Here is a 12,284-nt window from a genome sequence, read left to right as displayed (position 1 = left end):
TCTCACAGCTCGAGGACGCACTACTGGAAGAGATAGTCCTGTTCGGTTGGTATTCGCCAATTAAGTTTGGAGGAATCCACTGCCTCAGGCTTCTCCCTAGCAGTAAATGTCAGATCACAGAATTATTCGTTTTAACATAGGGCTAAGTCTAGAATGTAGCGAAAATGCGAACTGGGAAGGGTTCAATGCCTCCTTACTGCGAGATCCAGTTACTAGGGTAACCGGGAAACTCCGTACCACTCTAGAACTGGAGACGAAGATATTAACTCGTGTTTTACTAACGCGTTCAGAGAAAGCTGATCCCTTGGCCGAGCCAGGGATAAAGGTGCTCCATGGTGGAACTACCAATTGGAGAAGTTGCGGAGAGCGACCAGGCGTCTCTTTAACAAAGCAAAAAGAGAAGGGAATTGGGATGCCTACCGGAATAAACTGACCATGTATAACCATGAGATCAGGAAAGCCAAACGAAGGAATTATAGAACCTTCTGTGAGGCAAGGTGATAGACTTCACAGAGCAATCTCCAAAGGAGTGCCAGAATCAAATCAGGCAATACGAAAGGATAACTCCTATACTATAGGAAGTAAGGAAAAACTTGAGCTACTACTGGCTGGCAACTCACTTTCCGGGAAGCACGCTCCAAACGGATGGGAATACCCTGGTAACGGCACAAAATCAATAGTAACAACGGAGAGATTAAGATGGGCAATTGGTACATTCCAGCCCTACAAATCTCCTGGTCCAGATGGCATTCAGCCAATCCTGCTTCAACGTGCGCTAAGTCAGCTCGCAGTACCGATCACGAAAATACTGATCAGCAGCCTAGCTATAGGACACATATCTACTGCCTGGAGTATAGCAAAAGTGGTCTTCATTCCGAAAGCTGGAAAGAAATACATCACTGATCCGAAGTCGTTCAGACCCATCAGCTTGACATCGTTTTTGCTAAAAACGTTGGAAAAGGTAGTGGATTAGAAGCTAGCATTAGAAGCACTCTGCTTGAGGAGCATCCGCTCCAACGGACGCAGCATGACTACAGGGCGGGCAGATCAACTGATACTGCCCTATATCACCTGAAAAGCCGTATTGAGGATTCACTGACTCATAAGGAAGTGGCATAATGTGCCTTCTTTAGACATACAATGTGCTTTCGACAATACCTCCCCTGAGTCATGTCAACGCATCCCAGATGGATCAAATCACTACTGGCATCTAGGCGAGCCATGGCCAGTATAGGACGATAGTCGGGGGTGTCCTCTCCTCTCCACCTCTCCTCTCGCCTCTCCTGGGTATATTTTGCCAAGGCTATGCTGACGATATTGTCATTATAGCTAGAAGTAAATATGAGCAAACAGTCTGCGATATTATTCGAATGGTGCAAGGAAGTAGGCCTGAGCCTAAATCATAGCAATACTGTTATTGTTCCTTTCACAAATAGGTACAAGCTAAAGAGAATGAAGGCAATAACCCTGTCAGAATGTCGCATAGAGGCCAGCAAAGAAGTTAGGTATCTTGGGATACTTATGGAGGTGACGCCGCTTCATATCGTCATTGAAATGAAACGGAAACCCTAATAAGAATTGATGGAGCAGGAAATGACTGTATCCTCAAAAGTAAGGATGCTGAAAGCCCTCAAAGGGATATCCCTTTGCAAATGCAACCAAGGGATGAGAGGCCATCTATCATGGCAAGGATCATGCTATACTGTCTGATAGTCAAGCAGCCATAAAGGCGCTCAGCAAAGCTAAGATAACATCTAAGCAATTAAATGAAGCGAGGTGGCAACGACCGTTCGCTGAACGGTTGGAGGGTTGGAGGGTCTGTGTGCCGGTAGGAACCGGTAACTCGCGCATTCAATTTCTTGGCCATGTTATAGTAAATCACAAAATTTACCCCTCACACGAGAAAATAGAAGCTGTAACCAAGATGCCACAAACTATTTAGCAAGTAGAAAGTTTTTTGGGCTTGATGGGCTTTCAGTACGTTTATAGAAAATTACGCAGGCATAGCTACACCTTGAACTGAGTTGACAAAGAAAAAGGCAATGTTTAGATTTGATTTTAATGAAGAAAATTTTTTTTACATTTTATTACGGTCGACGATGGTCTATTGCATCCTGTTTATTTTATGTCAAAGAAGACCACGGTTCGGTACGGTACACGGTACGACCCAGACGGGTGCACTCCAGGGGGAATGGCTGTTTTTTATGATGTTTTGTTCGAGCATTTTTGAAATTTGCTTTCGAACTTCGTCTTTATGTACAAATGGGTAACGGTAAGATTTTGTGTGAATCAGTATATTATCTGTTGGTGGTATAGAATGTTTGACGGCGTTGCAGAAAGTTAGTTGGTTGTTTTCGTTGTGGAAAAGTCTTTTTAATAACTTGCACAGTTTAAGTATGTACTGTTTTTCCTCGCTGTTGTTATAGCTCTAGAAATGTCTTTCCTTTAAAATTACGACATGGAAATATAAAGATTTATCGCAAACAAACCTTAGCTTTTATGTAGTCTTCTGCAGAACACGCGATGGGACTACAGAAATTAACTCGACGTATTTTATTTTCTTCGATCTTCGTGTATCTCATTTTCTTAAACAATTTAAATTTTAAACAACCCTCTGCAGAACACGCGATGGGACTGCACAGGCCATTCACATATTTATTCTTTCTTTATTACGTCATTTTACTCGAATCATAATCTCCGGGCCGGACTAAGGAGTCATTCGACCCGTGCCGAGAGTCTGCCAGGCTGGAGGCCCGGGAAACAACTAGCCCAGTCGCTAACGGAGAGTCCGGGCAATTGGCGTCCGCCCGGTCTAGTTAGCCTTACACGGGTACTCTGCCCGGGTGGACCGTTTATTTCTCTGCAACTCGTGGGAACTATGAACAATAGACCTAAAAAGATCGAAATACCGCAGGCCTTGACTGCGGGAAATGTCGGAAGACAATTTGAGGACCGTCTCCTTGACGGAGAGCGGCCTACTTCGGTGGTAACACAAAAAAATTCTCGTAATCGGAGTGTGCCAACGGCACAAGCACGCCCAGTTGCGGGAGGGAAGAATCCGGCATCCATACCGAGTCACTCGAAGGTGGTCCAAGCCGGCCAAGCGGGACGGGCTAAAAACCCTGACACCTCCGACGGAAACGCCTAAGAGGCAGAAGGTGGAGAAGAGCAGGCCATTGACTGCTCCTTTCGATGGCCCAAGTACCTCAAGTGCTGCAAAGGCAACTGAGGTACGCAAGCACGTACTCATATGCGGCCGTAACTGGGGCCATTAAAGTTGCGGTCGTACCAGAGGGAAACCCCAAAGTCGTCCTCAGGAGTGAGAGCCTCTCACAGCTCGAGGACGCACTACTGGAAGAGATAGTCCTGTTCGGTTGGTATTCTCCAATTAAGTTTGGAGGAATCCACTGCCTCAGGCTTCTCCCTAGCAGTAAATGTCAGATCACAGAATTATTCGTTTTAACATAGGGCTAAGTCTAGAAAGTAGCGAAAATACGAACTGGTAAGGGTTCAATGCCTCCTTACTGCGAGATCCAGTTACTAGGGTAACCGGGAAACTCCGTACCACTCTAGAACTGGAGACGAAGATATTAACTCGTGTTTTACTAACGCGTTCAGAGAAAGCTGATCCCTTGGCCGAGCCAGGGATAAAGGTGCTCCATGGTGGAACTACCAATTGGAGAAGTTGCGGAGAGCGACCAGGCGTCTCTTTAACAAAGCAAAAAGAGAAGGGAATTGGGATGCCTACCGGAATAAACTGACCATGTATAACCATGAGATCAGGAAAGCCAAACGAAGGAATTATAGAACCTTCTGTGAGGCAAGGTGATAGACTTCACAGAGCAATCTCCAAAGGAGTGCCAGAATCAAATCAGGCAATACGAAAGGATAACTCCTATACTATAGGAAGTAAGGAAAAACTTGAGCTACTACTGGCTGGCAACTCACTTTCCGGGAAGCACGCTCCAAACGGATGGGAATACCCTGGTAACGGCACAAAATCAATAGTAACAACGGAGAGATTAAGATGGGCAATTGGTACATTCCAGCCCTACAAATCTCCTGGTCCAGATGGCATTCAGCCAATCCTGCTTCAACGAGCGCTAAGTCAGCTCGCAGTACCGATCACGAAAATACTGATCAGCAGCCTAGCTATAGGACACATATCTACTGCCTGGAGTATAGCAAAAGTGGTCTTCATTCCGAAAGCTGGAAAGAAATACATCACTGATCCGAAGTCGTTCAGACCCATCAGCTTGACATCGTTTTTGCTAAAAACGTTGGAAAAGGTAGTGGATTAGATGCTAGCATTAGAAGCACTCTGCTTGAGGAGTATCCGCTCCAACGGTCGCAGCATGACTACAGGGCGGGCAGATCAACTGATACTGCCCTATATCACCTGAAAAGCCGTATTGAGGATTCACTGACTCATAAGGAAGTGGCATTATGTGCCTTCTTTAGACATACAATGTGCTTTCGACAATACCTCCCCTGAGTCATGTCAACGCATCCCAGATGGATCAAATCACTACTGGCATCTAGGCGAGCCATGGCCAGTATAGGACGATAGTCGGGGGTGTCCTCTCCTCTCCACCTCTCCTCTCGCCTCTCCTGGGTATATTTTGCCAAGGCTATGCTGACGATATTGTCATTATAGCTAGAAGTAAATATGAGCAAACAGTCTGCGATATTATTCGAATGGTGCAAGGAAGTAGGCCTGAGCCTAAATCATAGCAATACTGTTATTGTTCCTTTCACAAATAGGTACAAGCTAAAGAGAATGAAGGCAATAACCCTGTCAGAATGTCGCATAGAGGCCAGCAAAGAAGTTAGGTATCTTGGGATACTTATGGAGGTGACGCCGCTTCATATCGTCATTGAAATGAAACGGAAACCCTAATAAGAATTGATGGAGCAGGAAATGACTGTATCCTCAAAAGTAAGGATGCTGAAAGCCCTCAAAGGGATATCCCTTTGCAAATGCAACCAAGGGATGAGAGGCCATCTATCATGGCAAGGACATTGCTATACTGTCTGATAGTCAAGCAGCCATAAAGGCGCTCAGCAAAGCTAAGATAACATCTAAGCAATTAAATGAAGCGAGGTGGCAACGACCGTTCGCTGAACGGTTGGAGGGTTGGAGGGTCTGTGTGCCGGTAGGAACCGGTAACTCGCGCATTCAATTTCTTGGCCATGTTATAGGAAATCACAAAATTTACCCCTCACACGAGAAAATAGAAGCTGTAACCAAGATGCCACAAACTATTTAGCAAGTAGAAAGTTTTTTGGGCTTGATGGGCTTTCAGTACGTTTATAGAAAATTACGCAGGCATAGCTACACCTTGAACTGAGTTGACAAAGAAAAAGGCAATGTTTAGATTTGATTTTAATGAAGAAAATTTTTTTTACATTTTATTACAGTCGACGATGGTCTATTGCATCCTGTTTATTTTATGTCAAAGAAGACCACGGTTCGGTACGGTACACGGTACGACCCAGACGGGTGCACTCCAGGGGGAATGGCTGTTTTTTATGATGTTTTGTTCGAGCATTTTTGAAATTTGCTTTCGAACTTCGTCTTTATGTACAAATGGGTAACGGTAAGATTTTGTGTGAATCAGTATATTATCTGTTGGTGGTATAGAGTGTTTGACGGCGTTGCAGAAAGTTAGTTGGTTGTTTTCGTTGTGGAAAAGTCTTTTTAATAACTTGCACAGTTTAAGTATGTACTGTTTTTCCTCGCTGTTGTTATAGCTCTAGAAATGTCTTTCCTTTAAAATTACGACATGGAAATATAAAGATTTATCGCAAACAAACCTTAGCTTTTATGTAGTCTTCTGCAGAACACGCGATGGGACTACAGAAATTAACTCGACGTATTTTATTTTCTTCGATCTTCGTGTATCTCATTTTCTTTTCTTAAACAATTTAAATTTTAAACAACCCTCTGCAGAACACGCGATGGGACTGCACAGGCCATTAAATATGTGAAAGAAATTCTTTCTTTATTACGACATTTTACTCGAATCATAACCTCCGGGCCGGACTAAGGTGTCATTCGACCCTTGCCGAGAGTCTGCCAGGCTGGAGGCCCAGGAAACAACTAGCCCAGTCGCTAACGGAGAGTCCGGGCAATTGGCGTCCGCCATGTCTAGTTAGCCTTACCCGGGTACTCTGCCCGGGTGGACCGTTTATTTCTCTGCAACTCGTGGGAACTATGAACAATAGACCTAAAAAGATCAAAATACCGCAGGCCTTGACTGCGGGAAATGTCGGAAGACAATTTGAGGACCGTCTCCTTGACGGAGAGCGGCCTACTTCGGTGGTAACACAAAAAAATGCACAAGCACGCCCAGTTGCGGGAGGGAAGAATCCGGCAGCCACACCGAGTCACTCGAATGTGGTCCAAGCCGGCCAAGCGGGACGGGCTAAAACCCTGCCACCTCCGACGGAAACCCTTAAGAGGCAGAAGGTGGAGAAGAGCAGGCCACTGACTGCTCCTTTCGATGGCCCAAGTACCTCAAGTGCTGCAAAGGCAGCTGAGGTACGCAAGCACGTACTCATATGCGGCCGTAACTGGGGCCATTAAATTTGCGGTCGTACCAGAGGGATACCCCAAAGTCGTCCTTAGGAGTGAGAGCCTCTCACAGCTCAAGGACGCACTACTGGAAGAGATAGTCCTGTTCGGTTGGTATTCTCCAATTAAGTTTGAAGGAATCCACTGCCTCAGGCCCTAGCAGTAAATGTCAGATCACAGAATTATTCGTTTTAACATAGGGCTAAGTCTAGAATGTAGCGAAAATACGAACTGGGAAGTGTTCAATGCCTCCTTACTGCGAGATCCAGTTACTAGGGTAACCGGGAAACTCCGTACCACTCTAGAACTGGAGACGAAGAAATTAACTTGTGTTTTACTAACGCGTTGAGAAAAAGCTGATCCCTTGGCCGAGCCAGGGATAAAGGTGCTCCATGGTGGAACTACCAATTGGAGAAGTTGCGGAGAGCAAGGTGATAGACTTGACAGAGCAATCTGCAAAGGAGTGCCAGAATCAAATCAGGCAATACGAATCGATAACTCCTATACTATAGGAAGTAAGGAAAAACTTGAGCTACTACTGGCTGTCAACTCACTTTCCGGGAAGCACGCTCCAAATGGATGGGAATACCCTGGTAACGGCACAAAATCAATAGTAACAACGGAGAGATTAAGATGGGCAATTGGTACACTCCAGCCCTACATATCTCCTTGTCCAGATGGCATTCAGCCAATCCTGCTTCAACGAGCGCTAAGTCAGCCTAGCTTTAGGACACATATCTACTAAAGTGGTCTTCATTCCGAAAGCTGGAAAGAAGTCGTTCAGACCCATCAGCTTGACATCGTTTTTGCTAAAAACGTTGGAAAAGGTAGTGGATTAGAAGCTAGCATTAAAAGCACACTGCTTGAGGAGCATTCGCTCCAACGGACGCAGCATGACTACCATGGCCAGTATAGGAGGACAGTCGTCCACAGTATCTACCATAAGGGGTTGCCCCCAAGGGGTGTCCTCTCGCCTCTCCTATAATTGTCATTATAGCTAGAGGTAAATATGAGCAAACAGTCTGCGATATTACCATATTCGAATGGTGCCTAGCAAAACTGTTATTGTTCCTTTCACAAATAGGTACAAGCTACAGAGAATGAAGGCAATAACCCTGTCAGAATGTCGCATAGAGGCCAGCAAAGAAGTTAAGTATCTTGGGATACTTATGTTGGTGATGCCGCTTCATATCGTCATTGAAATGAAACGGAAAGCCACCCTAATAAGAATTGATGGAGCAGGAAATGTCTGTATCCTCAAAAGTAAGGATGCTGAAAGCCCTCAAAGGGATATCCCTTTGCAAATGCAACCAAGGGATGAGAGGCCATCTATCATGGCAAGGACATTGCTATACTGTCTGATAGTCAAGCAGCATGGGTTGGAGGGTCTGTGTGCCGGTAGGAACCGGTAACTCGCGCATTCAATTTCTTGGCCATGTTATAGGAAATCACTAATTTTACCCCTCACCCAAAAAAATAGAAGCTGTAACCAAGATGCCACAAACTATTTAGCAAGTAGAAAGTTTTTTGGGCTTGACGGGCTATTTCAGGACGTTTATAGAAACTCGACGTATTTTATTTTCTTCGATCTTCGTGTATCTCATTTTCTTTTCTTAAACAATTTAAATTTTAAACAACCCTCCGCAGAACACGCGATGGGACTGCACAGGCCATTCACGTATTTATTCTTTCTTTATTACGTCATTTTACTCGAATCATAATCTCCGGGCCGGACTAAGGTGTCATTCGACCCGTGCCGAGAGTCTGCCAGGCTGGAGGCCCGGGAAACAACTAGCCCAGTCGCTAACGGAGAGTCCGGGCAATTGGCGTCCGCCCGGTCCAGTTAGCCTTACCCGGGTACTCTGCCCGGGTGGACCGTTTATTTCTCTGCAACTCGTGGGAACTATGAACAATATACCTAAAAAGATTAAAATACCGCAGGCCTTGACTGCGGGAAATGTCGGAAGACAATTTGAGGACCGTCTCCTTGACGGAGAGCGGCCTACTTCGGTGGTAACACAAAAAAATGCTCGTAATCGGAGTGTACCAACGGCACAAGCACGCCCAGTTGCGGGAGGGAAGAATCCGGCAGCCACACCGAGTCACTCGAATGTGGTCCAAGCCGGCCAAGCGGGACGGGCTAAAAACCCTGCCACCTCCGACGGAAACCCTTAAGAGGCAGAAGGTGGAGAAGAGCAGGCCACTGACTGCTCCTTTCGATGGCCCAAGTACCTCAAGTGCTGCAAAGGCAGCTGAGGTACGCAAGCACGTACTCATATGCGGCCGTAACTGGGGCCATTAAATTTGCGGTCGTACCAGAGGGATACCCCAAAGTCGTCCTTAGGAGTGAGAGCCTCTCACAGCTCGAGGACGCACTACTGGAAGAGATAGTCCTGTTCGGTTGGTTTTCTCCAATTAAGTTTGGAGGAATCCACTGCCTCAGGCTTCTCCCTAGCAGTAAATGTCAGATCACAGAATTATTCGTTTTAACATAGGGCTAAGTCTAGAATGTAGCGAAAATACGAACTGGAAAGGGTTCAATGCCTCCTTACTGCGAGATCCAGTTACTAGGGTAACCGGGAAACTCCGTACCACTGTAGAACTGGAGACGAAGATATTAACTCGTGTTTTACTAACGCGTTCAGAAAAAGCTGATCCCTTGGCCGAGCCAGGGAAAAAGGTGCTCCATGGTTGAACTACCAATTGGAGAAGTTGCGGAGAGCGACCAGGCGTCTCTTTAACAAAGCAAAAAGAGAAGGGAGTTGGGATTCCTACCGGAATAAACTGACCATGTATAACCATGAGATCAGGAAAGCCAAACGAAGGAATAATAGAACCTTCTGTGAGGCAAGGTGATAGACTTCACAGAGCAATCTCCAAAGGAGTGCCAGAATCAAATCAGGCAATACGAAAGGATAACTTCTATACTATAGGAAGTAAGGAAAAACTTGAGCTACTACTGGCTGGCAACTCACTTTCCTGGAAGCACGCTCCAAACGGATGGGAATACCCTGGTAACGGCACAAAATCAATAGTAACAACGGAGAGATTAAGATGGGCAATTGGTACATTCCAGCCCTACAAATCTCCTGGTCCAGATGGCATTCAGCCAATCCTGCTTCAACGAGCGCTAAGTCAGCTCGCAGTACCGATCAGGAAAATACTGATCAGCAGCCTAGCTTTAGAACACATATCTACTGCCTGGAGTATAGCAAAAGTGGTCTTCATTCCGAAAGCTGGAAAGAAATACATCACTGATCCGAAGTCGTTCAGACCCATCAGCTTGACATCGTTTTTGCTAAAAACGTTGGAAAAGGTAGTGGATTAGAAGATAGCATTAGAAGCACTCTGCTTGGGCGGGCAGATCAACTGATACTGCCCTATATCACCTGAAAAGCCGTATTGAGGATTCACTGACTCATAAGGAAGTGGCATTATGTGCCTTCTTTAGACATACAGGGTGCTTTCGACAATACCTCCCCTGAGTCATGTCAACGCATCCCTGGCAAGAAGAGGACTAGATGTGACAACCAGCAGATGGGTCAAATCACTACTGGCATCTAGGCGAGCCATGGCCAGTATAGGAGGACAGTCGTCCACAGTATCTACCACAAGGGGTTGCCCCCAAGGGGGTGTCCTCTCGCCTCTCCTGGGTATATTTTGCCAAGGCTATGCTGACGATATTGTCATTATAGCTAGAGGTAAATATGAGCAAACGGTCTGCGATATTATTCGAATGGTGCAAGGAAGTAGGCCTGAGCCTAAATCCTAGCAAAACTGTTATTGTTCCTTTCACAAATAGGTACAAGCTACAGAGAATGAAGGCAATAACCCTGTCAGAATGTCGCATAGAGGCCAGCAAAGAAGTTAAGTATCTTGGGATAATTATGGAGGTGTGCCAACGGCACGCCCAGTTGCGGGAGGGAAGAATCCGGCAGCCACACCGAGTCACTCGAATGTGGTCCAAGCCGGCCAAGCGGGACGGGCTAAAAACCCTGACACCTCCGACGGAAACGCCTAAGAGGCAGAAGGTGGAGAAGAGCAGGCCACTGACTGCTCCTTTCGATGGCCCAAGTACCTCAAGTGCTGCAAAGGCAACTGAGGTACGCAAGCACGTACTCATATGTGGCCGTAACTGGGGCCATTAAAGTTGCGGTCGTACCAGAGGGATACCCCAAGGTCGTCCTCAGGAGTGAGAGCCTCTCACAGCTCGAGGACGCACTACTGGAAGAGATAGTCCTGTTCGGTTGATATTCTCCAATTAAGTTTGGAGAAATCCACTGCCTCAGGCTTCTCCCTAGCAGTAAATGTCAGATCACAGAATTATTCGTTTTAACATAGGGCTAAGTCTAGAATGTAGCGAAAATACGAACTGGGAAGGGTTCAATGCCTCCTTACTGCGAGATCCAGTTACTAGGGTAACCGGGAAACTCCGTACCACTCTAGAACTGGAGACGAAGATATTAACTCGTGTTTTACTAACGCGTTCAGAGAAAGCTGATCCCTTGGCCGAGCCAGGGATAAAGGTGCTCCATGGTGGAACTACCAATTGGAGAAGTTGCGGAGAGCGACCAGGCGTCTCTTTAACAAAGCAAAAAGAGAAGGGAATTGGGATGCCTACCGGAATAAACTGACCATGTATAACCATGAGATCAGGAAAGCCAAACGAAGGAATTATAGAACCTTCTGTAAGGCAAGGTAAAAGACTTCACAGAGCAATCTCCAAAGGAGTGCCAGAATCAAATCAGGCAATACGAAAGGATAACTCCTGTAGGGCTGTTGGGGTTTGCTGGTCCTGGAAAATTCCTAGTTTGCTGAAAATAGAACACTCGAAAAAAACACTCGATGACTTGTAGAAATAGCGCGGGCGCGTATGTTTATTGATCGTGGTTAGTTTTTACACTAAAGCTTATTCTAATGAGTTGGGTTCTCCCAAGCGCAGCGGAGACTCCTCGGAGACTCTGTGGTGAAGAGCGGGAGAGCGTAAGAGGGAGTGGAGAGCGTAAGAGGGAGCGGAGAGCGGGTGACAGTCCAAACCCCGTAACTTGAACATTCCGCCCCCCTTGCAATCACTGGGGTTGCAACATAGCCATCCTACGGCAAGCTGCAGGCACCGGACACGATCCACCCAAACACGGTCTTTTGAGCGACCGGCATTCCCTCGTCGAAGGTGTGGAATCTGGATTGGATAACCTTAGGATAAATATCCGCTCCTAAGACCATGGAGACGGTAGCAGGCCGATGGAACTCGTCATCAGCCAGCATGATGTCCCGGTACTTGGACACTACGGTGTCGCTCAATGCCCGGACAGGTGTGCGGATCCGCACCCTGGGCTCGATCTTGAGCACGACCTCCAGTTTCGTGTTCGCGTCGATCCTGGAGCGAATCGTCGTCGTGCAGACCTTCTCGTCGCCAACATTGGTCATCGGAAGCTGAAAGGCTGACGCCAACGAAGCGTCGTTGCAGCTCATGGGGCTGCACGGATCGATGAGTGCTGCGGTCTCGAAGGTCTTCGTCCCGGTCTCCAACTTGACCAGCGCTGTGGGAAGGATGTTCACGCTGTGGCGTTGCAGCAGCGACGAGAGCGATGGGCCTGGCGTCGTCGATTCCGGGCGTCTTGGCGGTGAACTCCTACGCTGAGTTGGTGGATTCTGCCGGCGGGAACCTTGGGACGAGGCCGAAGCTGCTTGCCGGGTTGGCACCGGT

This window comes from Drosophila mauritiana, unplaced genomic scaffold, assembly GCF_004382145.1.
Source record: "Drosophila mauritiana strain mau12 unplaced genomic scaffold, ASM438214v1 U_236, whole genome shotgun sequence".
In the NCBI taxonomy this organism is placed as follows: Eukaryota; Metazoa; Arthropoda; class Insecta; order Diptera; family Drosophilidae; genus Drosophila; species Drosophila mauritiana.
This window is presented reverse-complemented; position numbering follows the sequence as displayed.